The sequence below is a fragment of the Heterodontus francisci genome, chromosome 5 (genome assembly GCF_036365525.1).
Source record: "Heterodontus francisci isolate sHetFra1 chromosome 5, sHetFra1.hap1, whole genome shotgun sequence".
NCBI classification, from domain to species: Eukaryota; Metazoa; Chordata; class Chondrichthyes; order Heterodontiformes; family Heterodontidae; genus Heterodontus; species Heterodontus francisci.
Genome location: NC_090375.1, coordinates 143,837,010 through 143,852,296, shown reverse-complemented (window position 1 = coordinate 143,852,296; position 15,287 = coordinate 143,837,010). Strand labels below are relative to the sequence as shown.

The 15,287-nt window shown below is 44.0% G+C and overlaps 1 protein-coding gene and 1 long non-coding RNA gene across 4 annotated transcripts in view; one reads left to right on the top strand and one right to left on the bottom strand.

Moving 5' to 3' along the window:
• The window catches only part of LOC137370074 (uncharacterized), a 33,464-nt gene extending 22,226 nt beyond the window's left edge, over positions 1-11,238 (bottom strand). The window contains exon 1 of one of the 3 annotated variants that reach the window (XR_010975075.1): positions 11,055-11,238. This is a non-coding gene — a long non-coding RNA (uncharacterized lncRNA). The remainder of the gene's footprint in view (positions 1-11,054) is intronic. The other 2 variants (XR_010975074.1, XR_010975073.1) reach the window with 2 other exon arrangements.
• Positions 11,205-15,287, top strand: part of rad21b (RAD21 cohesin complex component b) — a 67,587-nt gene continuing 63,504 nt past the window's right edge. Inside the window, exon 1 of the mRNA XM_068032175.1 lies at positions 11,205-11,335. The gene's annotated coding sequence lies outside the window, so the exon portion shown is untranslated. The remainder of the gene's footprint in view (positions 11,336-15,287) is intronic.

Sequence of the window (15,287 nt, the reverse complement as noted above, 5' to 3'; positions counted from 1 at the left end):
CATGTTTCCAGCCCAACGAAGAAAGAAGCAGTGCTGAACCTGATTCTGGGGAATGGAGTGGGAGAATTGGAGCATGTTTCAGTGGGAGAGCATTTGGGAAACAGCGATCATAATGTCATCAGGTTTGGAACAGTTATGGAAAACTGTAAGGAACAATGAAGTGTAAAAATACTAAACTGGAGGAGGGCTAATTTCAGTGACTTGAAAAAGGATCTGGACCACTAAGAGCAGCACAAAGATCGCCAGGTAGACCTGCAGTTACCAAGGATGATGGTGGGCTTCAGGTACTTTGCAGTGAGAAGCAGGCACACTCATCTCACTGATATCTGTGAGTAAATACTTGTTTTCTTAAAAGCATTATTAAAGCACACTTTACATGCAGCTCTTTCATATGGTGAATGTTGTAATTTAGATGGGGGCGGGGGGTGGGGGGGGGGGGGGGGGGTGGCGGAGAGTGCCCATGATTACTAATCTATTTGAAAAGGGGTCCTTCAACCAAAAAAGTTTGAGAATCATGGTTGCTAGAGAACTGGAGGATTGCAAATGTTAAATCTCTGTTCGGAAAGGGGAGAGGGATAAATCTAATATCTACAGGCTAATCAGCCAAATGTTGGTGGGGGAAACTTTTAGAGACAGTAACTCAGCACTTTGAAAAATATTGGCTAATAAATGAATGTCAGCATGGATTTGTTGAAGGCAAATCGTGCTTGACTAACCTGATTGTGTCTTTCGATGAAGTCATTGAAGAGGGTTGCCAAGGGCAGTGTGATCAATGTGTATGTGGATTTTAAAAGGCATTTTGGAAAATACTACATTATAGACTTGTAAATAAAATTAAAATCCATGGGATTTAAGGGACAGTGACTGCATGGACATGAAATCAGCTAAAGAACAGAAAGCAATGAACAGCGAATTTTCAGACTGGGGGAGAAGTATGTGATGGTGTTCCCCAAGGGTCAATAATAGGGCCACTTTTTTACATATATTGTCTGCAGTAGGATATACTGGGCATCATTTCAAAGTTTTCAGAAACTCAGGGGGTGCGCATCTTCCATCTACGAAAGATGATGGACAAGGAGCAAACAATCCATTTAGGTGGGGTGTCTTCTCTTGGTGAACCTTTGTGGATGGCTGTGAAGGCCAATCCTTGAGAGGCAGGTTGTGACACAAGTGCTGCACATAAAACTGCCAAGTGACACTGTGAGTTGTTGTTTTTGACATTGGTGCCTGTTGCCAAGCTGCTGTAGCAACTGGTCATCGTGGAAGTGCACACCAGTCCACAGGATGTAGCACCATTTCCCTCTTTCACCAGCTATTGACTCCCAAGTGCAATAGTCGACATTTAGGGCCTTCATGTCATGCTTGCAAGCATCCCAGAAGCAGAGCTTTGGGCGCCCCACTGGTTATCTAGCCCCCAGCTACCTCACCATACAGTAGGTCCTTGGGTATGTGACCATCTTCCATCCTGCAGATGTGTTCGATCCCCGAAGCCGCCTCTGTTTGGTTAGTGCTAACACACTTGGGAGCTCTACCTTTGAGAGGACTGCCACATTTGTGATTTTGTCCTGCCAAGGTAGATCCATAATACACTGCAGACAGCAAAGATGGAAATTATTGAGCTTCTTTTCCTAGTAGCTATAAGTCACCCATGTTTTACAGCCATACAGCAAGATGCAGAGAACACAGGCCTTATAAACCATCAGCTTGGTCCTAAGGGTCCACTTGGTGCTATTCCATTCACATTTTGCAAGTCGGCAAAAGGTGGTAGCAGCTTTCCCTATGCATGTATTGAACTCGGCATCAAGGGACAGACTGTCTGTCACCATGGACCCAAGGTAGCAGAATTTGCTAACCACTTACAGTGGGATGTTATTTAGTGTGATCAGAGGTGGAGATGCAACACCTTGTCCCATGACCATAGTTTTCCTGCTGCTTATAGTCAAGGAGAACAAGTTACAAGCATGGGAGAGACAGTCCATGAGTCTTTGTAGCTGAGTTTCCGTGTGAGCGACTAGCGCAGCATCATCAGTGTAGAGGAGTTCTCTGGTCAGGACGTGATGTGTTCTTGTCTTCGCTTTCAATCTTGATAGATTGTAGAGCTTGCCATCTGATCTGGTGTGCAAGTAGACTCCTTGTGGAGGGAAGGCGAAGGTAAGGAGCATGGAGAAGATGCCAAACATAGTGGGGGCTAGGACGCAACCCTGTTTCACTCCATTCTTCATTTCGCACTGGTAGGAAATGGAGCCATCAAACTGTACAGTGCTGTGTATGTTATCATGGAAGGAATGGATGAAATTGAGGAGCTTCAGTGGACAGTCAATGTTTCCCAAAATCTTGTAGAGCCCTGCTCTGCTCAAGGTGTTGAATGCCTCAGTGAGATCTACAAAAGTAAGGCAAAGGGCTATACTCTGTTCCCTTCACTTCTCTTGTAGCTGGTGTCATGAAGACGTGCTATGCTGAATGAGGATTTTTAATTCATCGATTGGAAACCTACATTAAACTTAAAAAAAGGAAAGCTGGAATAGTACAGTCAACTTTTACAAAGACTTTCCACAGCTAAAAATGGTTGCCACCATTTGCATTTGAACACCTTTCAAATTCCAAGGCATCAAAGTGAAGACGCATGTCTGATTAGCCTTACCCAAAACAATAGCTAGCCCTATTGATTGAACTACCTGAGATTGCTTTCATTAGTAAGACATTCAAAGCCATCCTGGGACATTAACATTGAAAGGGCAGAGAAACATAGAAAAATAGGTGCAGGAGTAGGCCATTTGGCCCTTCGAGCCTGATCCGCCATTCATTATGATCATGGCTGATCATCCAACTCAGTAGCCTGTTCCTGCTTTCGCCCCATACCCTTTGATCCCTTTAGACCCAAGAGCTATATCTAACTCTTTTTTGAAAACATTCAATGTTTTGGCCTCAACTGCTTTCTGTGGTAGCGAATTCCACAGGCTCACCACTCTCTGGGTGAAGAAATTTCTCCTCATCTCAGTCCTGAAAGGTTTACCCCGTATCCTTAGACTATGACCCCTGGTTCTGGACTCCCCCACAATCGGGAACATCCTTCCTGCATCCATCCTGTCAAGTCCTGTTAGAATTTTATAGGTTTCTATGAGATCCCCCCTCACTCTTCTGAACTCCAGCGAATATAATCCTAACTGACTCAATCTCTCCACATACATCAGTCCCACCATCCCAGGAATCAGTCTGATAAACCTTCGCTGCACTCCCTCCACAGCAAGAACATCCTTCCTCAGATAAGGAAACCAAAACTGCACACAATATTCCAGGTGTGGCCTCACCAAGACCCTGTATAATTGCAGCAAGACATTCCTGCTTCTGTACTCGAATCATCTCGCTATGAAGGCCAACATACCATTTGCCTTTTTTACCGCCTGTTGCACCTGCATGCTTACCTTCAGTGACTGGTGCACACAAACACCCAAGTCTCGCTGCATATTCCCCTCTCTCAGATTATAACCATTCAGATAATAATCTGCCTTCCTGTTTTTGCTACCAAAGTGGATAACCTCACATTTACCCACATTATACTGCATCTGCCATGCATTTGCCCACTCACTCAACTTGTCAAATGACCCTGAAGCCTCTCTGCATCCTCCTCACAACTCACCCTCCCACTCAGTTTTGTGTCATCTGCAAATTTGGAGATATTACATTTAGTTCCCTCATCTAAGTCATTAATATATATTGTGAATAGCGGTCCTAGCACCGATCCCTGCAGTACCCCACTAGTCACTGCCTGCCATTCGGAAAAAGACCCATTTATCCCTACTCTCCGTTTCTGTCTGCCAACCAATTTTCTATCCGGTGCAATGCACTACCACCAATGCCATGCGCCTTAATTTTACTCGCTAATCTCTTACCTGGGACTTTGTCGAAAGCCTTCTGAAAGTGTAAATAAACCACATCCACTGGCTCCCCCGCATCAATTCTACTGGTTACATCCTCGAAGAATTAGTTTAGTTTAGAGATACAGCACTGAAACAGGCCCTTCGGCCCACCGAGTCTGTGCCGACCATCAACCACCCATTTATACTAATCCTACACTAATCCCATATTCCTACCACATCCCCACCTGTCCCTATATTTCCCTACCACCTACCTATACTAGTGGCAATTGCTAATGGCCAATTTACCTATCAACCTGCAAGTCTTTGGCATGTGGGAGGAAACCAGAGCACCCGGAGGAAACCCACGCAAACACAGGGAGAACTTGCAAACTCCACACAGGCAGTACCCAGAATTGAACCCGGGTCACTGGAGCTGTGAGGCTGCGGTGCTAACCACTGCGCCGCCCTTTCATTTCCCTTTCATAAATCCAGGCTGACTCTGTCCGATTCTACCACTGTTCTCCAAGTGCTTTGCTATAAAATCTTAGATAATGGACTCTAGAATTTACCCCACTACCGACGTCAGGCTGACTGGTCTATAATTCCCTGCTTTCTCTCTACCTCCCTTTTTAAATAGTAGGGTTACATTAGCTACCTCCAATCTGTAGGAACTGTTCCAGAGTCTATAGAATCTTGGCAGATGACCACCAATGCATCCACTGTTTCTAGGGCCACTTCCTTAAGTACTCTGGGATGCATACCATCAGGCCCTGGGGATTTATCGGCCTTCAATCCCATCAATTTCTGATTTTTTTCCGTTCCTCTCTTTTCTGGTATGATATTTGTGTCCTCCTTTGTGAAGACAGAACCAAAGTATGCATTTAGTTGGTCAGCCATTTCTTTATTCCCCATAATAAATTCCCCTGTTTCTGACTGTAAGGGACCTACATTTGTCTTCACCAATCTTTTTCTCTTCATATACCTATTGAAACTTTTACAGTCAGTTTTTATGTTCCCCGCAAGCTTGCTCTCGTACTCCATTTTCCCCTTCTTAATCAATCCCTTGGTCATCCTTTGCTGAATTCTAAACTGCTCCCATTCCTCAGGTCTGTTGTTTTTCCTGGCAAATTTATATGGATTTATTGTCTTCTTTGGATCTAATGCTATCTTTAATTTCCCTTGTAAGCCATGGTTTGGCTACCTTTCCCGTTTTACTTTTGCGCCAGGCAGGGATAAACAATTGTTGCAGTTCATCCATATGCTCTTTAAATGTTTGCCATTGCCTATCCACACTCATCCTTTTAAGTAACGTTTCCTAATCCGTCATGGCCAACTCGCGCCTCATACCTTCGTAGTTTTTTACTAAGATTCAGGACCCTTGTCTCAGAAACAACTACGTCGCTCTCCATCTTGATGAAGAATTCTATCATATTATGGTCACTCGTCCCAAAGGGGCCTCGCACCACTAGATTGTCAATTATTCCTCTGTCATTACACAATACACAGTCTAGGATGGCCTGTTCTCTAGTTGGTTCCTCAACGTACTGGTCCAGAAAACCATCCCGTAAATACTCCAAGAATTCCTCCTCTACGGTATTGTGACTAATTTGATTTGCCCAATCTATATGCAGATTAAAGTCACCCATAATTACAGATGTTCTTTTGTCGCATGCATCTCTAATTTCCTGTTTAATGCCATTCCCAACATTACCACTACAGTTTGGGGGTCTATATACAACCCCCACTAACATTTTTTGCCCCTTAGTGTTTCTCAGCTCCATCCATACAGATTCCACATCATCACAGCTAATATCTTTCCTCACTATTGTATTAATTTCCTCTTTAACCAGCAATGCAACTCCACCGCCTTTTGCTTTTTGTCTGTCCTTCCTAAATACTGAATATCCCTGGATGTTCATTTCCTATCCCTGGTCACCTTGCAGCCATGTCTCCGTAATCCCGACTATATCACACCCGTTTACATCTATTTGCGCGATTAATTCATTGCGAATGCTCCGCGCGTTAAGGCACAAAGCCTTAAGGCTTGTCTTTTTAACATTATTTGTCCTCTTCCCAATATTTTTCACTGTGTCCCTGTTTGATTCTGGCCCTTGATTTCTCTGCCTATCACTTTTCTTATTCCCCTTTTTGTTCTTGTCTTTGATTCCCCCCTCACAGTGGCGCAGTGGTTAGCACCGCAGCCTCACAGCTCCAGGGACCCGGGTTCGATTCTGGGTACTGCCTGTGTGGAGTTTGCAAGTTCTCCCTGTGTCTGCGTGGGTTTTCTCCGGGTGCTCCGGTTTCCTCCCACATGCCAAAGACTTGCAGGTTGATAGGTTAATTGGCCATTATAAATTGCCCCTAGTATAGGTAGGTGGTAGGGAAATATATAGGGACAGGTGGGGATGTGGTAGGAATATGGGCTTAGTGTAGGATTAGTATAAATGGGTGGTTGATGGTCGGCACAGACTCGGTGGGCCGAAGGGCCTGTTTCAGTGCTGTATCTCTAAACTAAAACTAAACTAAACTCCTCTGATTCCTCGCAAAGGTTCCCATACCACTGCCATTTTAGTTTAAACTCTCCCCAACCACTCTAGCAAATACTACCCCTAGGACATCAGTCCCGGTCCTGCCCAGGTGTAACCCGTCCAGTTTGTACTGGTCCCACCTCTCCCAGAACCGGTCCCAATGCCTTAGGAATCTAAAACCCTCCCCCTCACACCATCTCTTCAGCCACGTATTCATCTGATCTATTCTGCTATTTCTACTCTGACTAGCATGTGGCACTGAGATCACTACCTTTGAGGTCCTACTTGAGGGCGAACACCTCTAGAAGTAACCATTGACACCATGAGGCCTGAGTGTGTCTAAGATTCCTAAACTTGAATCTCATTAGAAGGCACCAGAGAATACACAGGCCTTGTGAGGGGTGTGCAAAGCCTGGCTGCTGGCGACAAGATCCATGACAAAGACTGGGAAGGTAACCCTCTGCTCAACTGTCTCTAAGAACAGCTAGCAACCCAGAACTTCAGGACCACAAAGTCAACCAGAAGACAACTAAAGTTCCTAGACACCACAGACTGTATATTCCTTTTTATTGATCCAAACTCTATCCCAACTACTATTCTTCTCCATTCTGTAATCTATTGATGTGTGTGATTCTCATGTGAGTGAGTGAAAGTGCAGCGTAATTTTATTATTTTATTTAGATCAGGATTTTGGTTAAGTACAGTGAACTCACCTCTTCCTTGTTTAAACTCAAGAAAACCTGTCCCATTGGTTCTTTTACAATCACAACAAAGCTAAACGGTAAAGCACTCACTGAAGTGTAAGCACATCCACTGTTTAAAAAAGAATAAACCCTGTTGTGGTCAAACAAGGAGAAGGACAAGGGGGGAGCCTTGCGACCCCTCGTCACCTGACCATACCACTGGCGTATGGAGAAGATCACATCCACAGTAGATCTGCCGGCACCGAAACCGCACTGCACTTCCGGGTACACTCTGCAAGTAAATGGAGTCTTTTAAGTATGACCCAAGCAAAGGCCTTTCCCGTGACGCTAAGGAGTAAGATGCCCCTGTAGTTGTTGCAGTCTTCTCTGTCACCTTTGTTTTTGTATAGTGTGATGATTTTGGCATCACGTCTCTCCTGTAGAACAGAGCCTACTTTCCAGCAAGAAGGAGAGGTCATAAAAGTGTGGCAATAGATGCTTGAGCAATGTGGCTGGGATTCTGTCCTTGCCTGGTGCCTTTTTGTGTGCTAGGCAGTCTATGGGCTTCTCGAGCTCCAGCGATGAGGGTTCTTCATCTAACTCATCCATGACAGGAAGCTGTGGAAGAGCAGTGAGCGCAGGCTGGGATATGTCCAACTCACAGGAGTACAGCTCACAGTAGTGTTAAGCCCAGCAGGACCTCTGTTTACTTCTGTCGGTGAGTACTTCACCATCTGCTGACTTCAGGGGAGCAACTTTGGTGATGACAGGGCCAAGCGCCCTCTTGATCCCTTCGTACATAGGTTGTAGATTTCATTTGTCACATGCAGTTTGGATTTCTTGACATAAGCTGATACATTGTTTGTGCAGTATCTCCCTCTCCTTTGCATGGTTGTCTTGGCTACTTTCAGGTGATGCAGTGTCTTAGTTGTTGGGTTTATGTTGTGCATCATGTAGGCTTTGTTTTTTTGCATCAATGACAGATATCATCTCAGCTAAGTAGGTCTCAAACCAGCCCTTGTTGTGGGTTTGGCCTTTACCAAATGATGCTTTTGCTGCTTCATAGATGACTGAGCTTGGTTGCTTCTAAGCTTCATCGATACCAGTATCGGTGCTTCCCGTTATGGCTTTGGTGGGTAGCGAGCATTCTAGCGGCAGTGCAAAGTGCTGGTATTTGGCATCATTGCTTATGCAAGGGTTGTTGAGGGTTGGCAGGCCTTTGTGTTTGGAGCTGTGGAACTTTCGGGGATGCACCTTCATTCTGCTGATGATAAGAGAGTGGTCAGCGTCGCAATCTGTGCTATGACAGGTGCAATGTGAAGAACATTGGGCAGATCGCGCCTCCTTGTGATGACTAGGTCTAGTTGCTGCCAATGACCAGGTGACGCCATAATAATTTATGGTGATGTCTGCCCTGGAAGGTGTTGGTGATGCAGAATTCATTCATGGCACAAAGGTCAAAAAGGCATTGTTCACTATCGTTTATCTTGCTCACCCCATGGCAACAGAGGCACATTGGCCATCAATCACTGTCTGCCCACACACATGCTTTGAGGTCACCCAAGATGAATAGCCTCTTGCCATTTGGGATGTTCCTCAGAATGTCACCTAGGGAATCATAGAACTTCTCTTTATCTGAGATGATGTTCAGAGTTGGTGCATAGACTCATATGATGTTGACTGTGCCTCCATCGGATTATAACCGCAGGGAGATGAGGCACTCCGAGGTTGCTACTGGTGGCTCAATTGACTGTGTCAGCCAATTACTCACTGCGAAGCCAACACCATGCTCACGGTGATCTTCAGCGCTCTTTCCATGCCAGTAGAAGGTACAATTAGCCTCTCGAATAGAGCCTGTGGTTTCCTGTAGAGTGGCAACGTTGACACCAAGCTTGTGTAGCTCACAGTCAATCAGGAATGTCATGCGTACACTTGCTGTGGTGTGTGGGTTGCTTTTCATTCCAGGACACATATTCCTCACATTCCAGCTTCCAAGCCGAAAGGTTACCTTTCTTTGTTTGCTGCGTATCCTAGGCATGGTTTTATGAGGTGCAGATTTGCCTAGCATCTGCACCTCCCTCTGAACCTCGTAGGCCGGTGTCCAGAGGAAAGACGAAAGCCTTTATGTCTGGGGCCTATTCGGTTGCAGGAGTTGCCAGAAGGTGCTAACTTGAGGGAAACGCCAACGCCTAATGGGACTCTACTCCAGATTTTGTCGGGTTTACCCCCTTAGCCATTAGCTCTTGATTTTGTTGTTAATTTTGAAGGCACCAACCAGCAGGGCCCAAGATTGGCATAAAAATAGATGTGCTCTTGTCCTCCAGGTGTACAAAGGGAACAGCTACAGGCCACTGCTTCTCACCTCCAGGTTGTCACCTCTATCACCCGAACCCTCCAGCTACTACGCCCTCAGGTGGTCAGTCTGAGCTGACTGTAGGTTGCTTAGGAGTGAATTCAGCACAGGTGAGTGATTTTCTGGTTTGGAATAGGCTGAAGCGGAACAACCAGTATAACCAGTAGCCAGTCACAGGCTCAACAAGATTGAAGTCTCTCAATCACAGCAATAGTGGGGGAAGGTCAGTAAACTGATCAAAGTTACTTTAAATATCATAACAGAGCAGCAATTCAGAGACAAAGTTGGGTCTTACGTTATAACCAGTGTAGTCCAGAGCAAAAGCGAATTCTTGACGTTGAGATAATTCCAGAAATCTGAAGCCAAGTTTCAAAAAAGATCTAGATTTTTCCAGATCTTTTCTATAGCTTACAGATCAGAAAAACAAAAAAAATGGCAGATCATAGACAGAAGCAGAGTCTTACATGTTTTCCAATGTAGTCCAGCGCAGGAACATGATCTTGATGTCCAGTGAAGCCAGGAATTTAAAGCCAGATTTGAGAGAAAAACCACATCCAGGTCTTACCCAGATATTTACCAGAGCTCACAAGGTGAGGTCGGGGGATGGGGTTTGTACCATATAACAAAGGCTGTTTAATCTAAGTTAACTTGAAGTTTGGGATAAAAATGCACTCACTGTTAGAATCAGGGGAATTTAAACAGCAGAAGAGAAGATTTAGTAGGGAGAAAGCGCAACAGATGGCAGCAGATGGCCAGATAGACGTGAACAGTGAGGAGCTTCTTTGGGAGCTGTCTACCAGGAGCCATCTCAAGGACTCTCAGAAACTCAGAAATGTGGCAAACAACAAGGGGAGTAACAGACTCCCAGAAGGCCAGACACTGGATTATGAAATGGGGAGACATATGGCAGATAAAACTTAACACAGAAGCATGCATTTTGTTAGAATGAAAGGCGATAAAAACAAAATGGTAATTTCAAAGGGAGTGCAGGAGCAGAGAGACCTGAGGATGTGTGTATACAAAGTTTTGAAGATACAGAAGAGATTTACTAGAATGGTACTAGGGATGAAAGACTTCAGTTAAGTGGAGAGACTGGAGAAGGCCTCCTTTGAGCGGAGAAGGTGAAGAGATTTGGTAGAGGTGTTCAAAATCATGATCAGTTTTGATAGACTAAATAAAGAGAAACTGTTTCCAGTGGCAAAAGGGTCAGTAATCAGAGGGTATAGATTTAAGGTGATTGGCAAAAGAGGCCAATTGAGAACTTTTTTTTTTACATAGGGCCTTGTGATCCGGAATGCTGCTTCAAAGGACAGTGACAGCAGGTTCAGTAATGACTTTCGAAAGAGAATGGGATAAATACTCGAAGGGAAAATATTGTAGTGCAGTAAGAAAAGGACTGGGGCTAATTGAACAGCTCCTTCACAGAGCCAGCACAGGCACCATCGGCGTCCTGCGCATCATTCTGTGAAATAAAGAAATAATGTTCTGGCTGACACCGCGAAGATAAGGCATTAGATACACGAATAACCCAGAAAATGCATTTTGCATCGTAATTTAGAAACGGAGAAGAGGTGCAGTTGTGATTAAGAAACTGTAAAAAACAAAGATGATTTCAAAGAGAGCTATCACTCACTCGTTAAATAAAACAGTACACATAGCCCGCTGGAAAGGGCATGATTCTCTCGGCTCGGCTCTGTTTACATGGCTCGGCTACGGGTTCGGTTCTCCTCCCTCCCCCTGTCGGTTGAACGGTAAACATCCGGTGCGTTTGAATAGTTTTGGGCGGGAAGCGGCTACGGCGGCCGCCATCTTGTTTACCACTTCTCGCTCTCGGGCAGTGTTTGTGTGCGGAGCCGGCGGGGGGGGGCCCGGAGATCGACACTGGCTTTGGGACAGAAACAGAACTGCAGGACCGTAAGTCAAAGGCGCAAACATTTGGCTGCACATTACCGGCAGTCGGCCGGCCCTTGATGCCTGCTGCACGGCCCGGCTTTATTTATAGTTGGCGGTGGAATTGCACGTCAGCGCTTTGGGAAGGAGCGAGGCCCGGGCCGCGGCGGTCTAGTGTGTCGTGGGTGCATTGTAAAAGGGGGATCGCGACCCGACCTGGGCAAAGGGTGGGTGAGAAAGGTCCCCGGAGACCTCCGCGAGGAAGCCGTGGGGTAAAATGGCGACAGGAAAAGGAGTGTGGGAGAAGTGGCCTATCCCCGGCCTCGAGTGACCAGCTCGGCCGTTGTTGCTTATCTGGGAGGCGAATGGGACACGAAGGAAACAACGGAGAGTCTGTGGGCCCCCGACAGGCTCCTTTCCTTTCGGTCCCGCAATGTTGGCGGTCGCGCCGGGTCCTGGGCATTGCTGTTCTCCGCTGTTCTTGGCATTTCAGTGTGGAATATGGCTGCACGGCAGCTGTTTTCAGATTGTTTGGGGCCTGTACCCCTGGTTTTATCGTAATTGTAGGACTATAACTCTCAAGTTTTAATCCTCTGCTGAATGCACCCCTTCTCTTCTCCATCCTATATTTCACCGGAAACTTTCTATTTATTTCTTCAATAATTGCGGTTTTGACACCTCATTCGCCGCCTTGCAGAAATGCTACAATACTCCGACGTTTTATGTTTAACGCGCGATTTAATCGATCCATATCAAAGCTCAGTTTCAGATCGATTTGTGTCCAATAAAAGTGACAATGCATCACGAACTAAAGTCAATTATTTGTCCATTTTGAGCTAATCTGTACTGAAAATCGCTCCTATACTTTATAATATAGTATGTTATCCTGTTAGTAAAACTACTGAGTCTGTAAAATTTCAGATTGGTCTGTGTTAGTCCAAGATCTGCAAGATTCGCATTCTCTTTATAGATTATTTTTGGTATGCTTCTCTACTATTCGAAATATGTCTTTTCATGCCAGTGTCTTGATCTCTTAGTTTCTCTGGTCGACCCTGACTGAATCCTTTTATGTGTGCATAATGTTCACAAAGTAAACGAGTAGTACATTTATAGATATTTTTATTTATTACAACTTAGTTTTTTGTGTACAGTGAGATGAGCAAAGTTTGCCATAAAGTTAATTTGGAGACTGAGTGACTGAGACTTTACTGTCCAGATGATTTGTCACATTAAAAAAAAAGTTGAATATAAATTTCAATTTTTAATTTGGAAAGGTCATTTTATTGAGGTAAGATCATCTTTGATCTGAAAAGAGGCCAGACAACGACGTACTGGATTTGTAATCGAATACTTTAATAATTAAATATTAACTTGGTTAGGATTTTTGTGCAAGGCACTGAGTGTACTGTACAAAAGGAAATACAGACAGGAGAACATTTCTGATATGAAATGTTAGTTGTTCAGTATAATTCAAGGCAATTATCGGCTGGTAACATATTTGTGTGGGGAGAATGAAAGTGTTGCTACATGATAACAAGGGAGAATAATTTATATAGCCCTTCTCAGGCAAAATTGTCTTGAAACATTTGCACGTGTGTGTGCAAATGTTTGAAGTATAGTAACTTGTGTAGACAAACAAGGGTAGACCTATTGGGAGTACTTTAATTTGAGTATTTTTCCCTGCCTAGAAAAGCACACAATATTTGGTGAAATATGCCACCTGTTTGAAAAATTCAGCAAGATTTACATAGCATAGATGTTAGTGAGCTGCAGCGCTGTAATTCAATTTGTTATACAGATGTGCCTAAATTGTTCAGTTACTGCATTGTAACTCGTTGATAAATGGCTGTTGTGCAATATTTTATATTTAATGATGACGACTGCAGTCTTTCTGGAGCGATAGTATAACCTGTACACGTCCTACGATGATCTCCTGACCAGACTGCTCATTTCTGATCCTAATATTCATCCCTATGCTTGCTGCTGTTTAAGTTGTCAATGCAGAATTTTAGACAATTGGGGTGTCTGAGTTGAGGGTGGAATAATCGAACACACCCAACGCAATAATCTGGCAGTAGAAAAATAAAATCTATTTCTTTGTGTTCCACAGTAGTTATAGATTTCCTGACCAGCGGAAATAATCTCTCAGCTTCTACCCTATCAAGCCCTTTCGGATTCTGTATGTCTCAATTAGATCGTCTCTCATTCTTCTAAACTCCAGAGAATATAGGCCCAATTTACTCAGCCTCTCATCATAGGACAACCCCCTCATCCCAGACCAATTTAGTAAATCTTCGCTGCACTGCCTCCGGTGCAAGTACATCCTTTCTTAAATGTGGAGACCAAAACTGCACACAGTATTCCAGGTGCAGTCTCACCAAAGCCCTGTACAATTTTAGCAAGACTTCTTTATTCCTGTACTCCAATCCCCTTGCAATAAAGGCCAACATGCAATTTGCCATCCTAATAGCTGCATGTTAACTTTGTGCGTTCTTCGTGCGAGTACCCCCAAGTCTCTCTGAACATCAACGCTTACCAGTTTCTCTCCTTTTTTAAAAGTACTCTTTCTATTTTTATGACCAAAGTGAACAACTTCACACTTCCCTACATTATACTCCATTTGCCATCTTGTTGCCCACTCACTTAACCTGTCTATCTCTTTGCAGCCTTTCTATATCCTCCCCACAGCTTTCCTTTCCACCAAGCTTTTCATCACCAGCAAACATAGATACATTACTCTCTGTCTCTTCATCCAAGTCATTAATATAGAGCGTAAATAGCTGAGGCCCCAGCACAGATCCTTGCGGCACCCCACTATTCACTGTCTGTCAACTTGAAAATGCCCCATTTGTGCCTACTCTCTGCTTCCTGTCTTAACTATTCCTCTATCCATTCTAATATATTACCCCCAACACCATGAGCCCTTATCTTGCCTATTAACATTATGTGGCACCTTATCGAATGCCTTTTGAAAATCCAGGTATACTGCATCTACTGATTCCCCTTTATCTACCCTATTCGTTACATCCTCAAAAAACTCTAATAAATTTGTCAAACAGGGTCTCCCTTTAGTAAAACCATGCTGACTTGTTCTAATCATACTATGCTTTTCCAAGTTCAGTGCTAAGACTTCCTTAATATTAGTTTCCAGCATCTTCCCAATGACTGATGTTGGGCTAACTGGCCTGTAGTTCCCTGTTTTCTCTCTCACTGCTTTTCAAGAAAGGAGATGAACATTTGCAAACTTCCAATCTAACAGGACCGTTCCTGAATGTAAAGAATTCTGGAAAATCATAACACCGCGCATCCACCATCTCTGCAGCTATCTCTTTCAAAACCCTAGGGTGTAAGCCATCTGGTCCCAGGGACCTGTCAGATTTTAGTCCCTCCAGTTTCTTCAATACATTTTCTCTGCTGATATCAATTTCCTCACTCTTTTTAACCCCAATGTTACTAACTATTTATGGTATGGAGCTTGTGTCTTCTACTGAAGACAGACACAAAATATTTGTTTAATGCCTCTGCCATGTCCTCATTCCGCATGAATGATTTCTCATGTCTGCCTTTTTATGTACTTATAAAAGCTCTTGCGATCTGTTTTTATACTGCTGGCTAGTTTTCTCTCATTCTATTTTTTCCCTTTTTATCAATTTTTTGGTGGCCCTTTGCTGGTTTCTAAAACACTCCCAATCCTCAGACTTGCTACTATTTTTTGCAACATTGTAAGCCTATTTTAGTCTAATACTCTCAACTTTCTGTTAGCAATCATGGAATATGAATCGTCCGGATGATATTTGTAGTTTCCAAATTGGTGGTTGTAAGAAAGAGGTCCATAGCACCAGTGCATTTTCCTAACAAAAAAGCACTTGCATTTCTTGGTTTTTTTTCTGCTAGTTCTGCAAACATGAATTAATTTCAAAAGAAAAAAGTTCCCACCTTTTAACTTTGTGCTTGTCTTGATAAGTTCAATGCTACA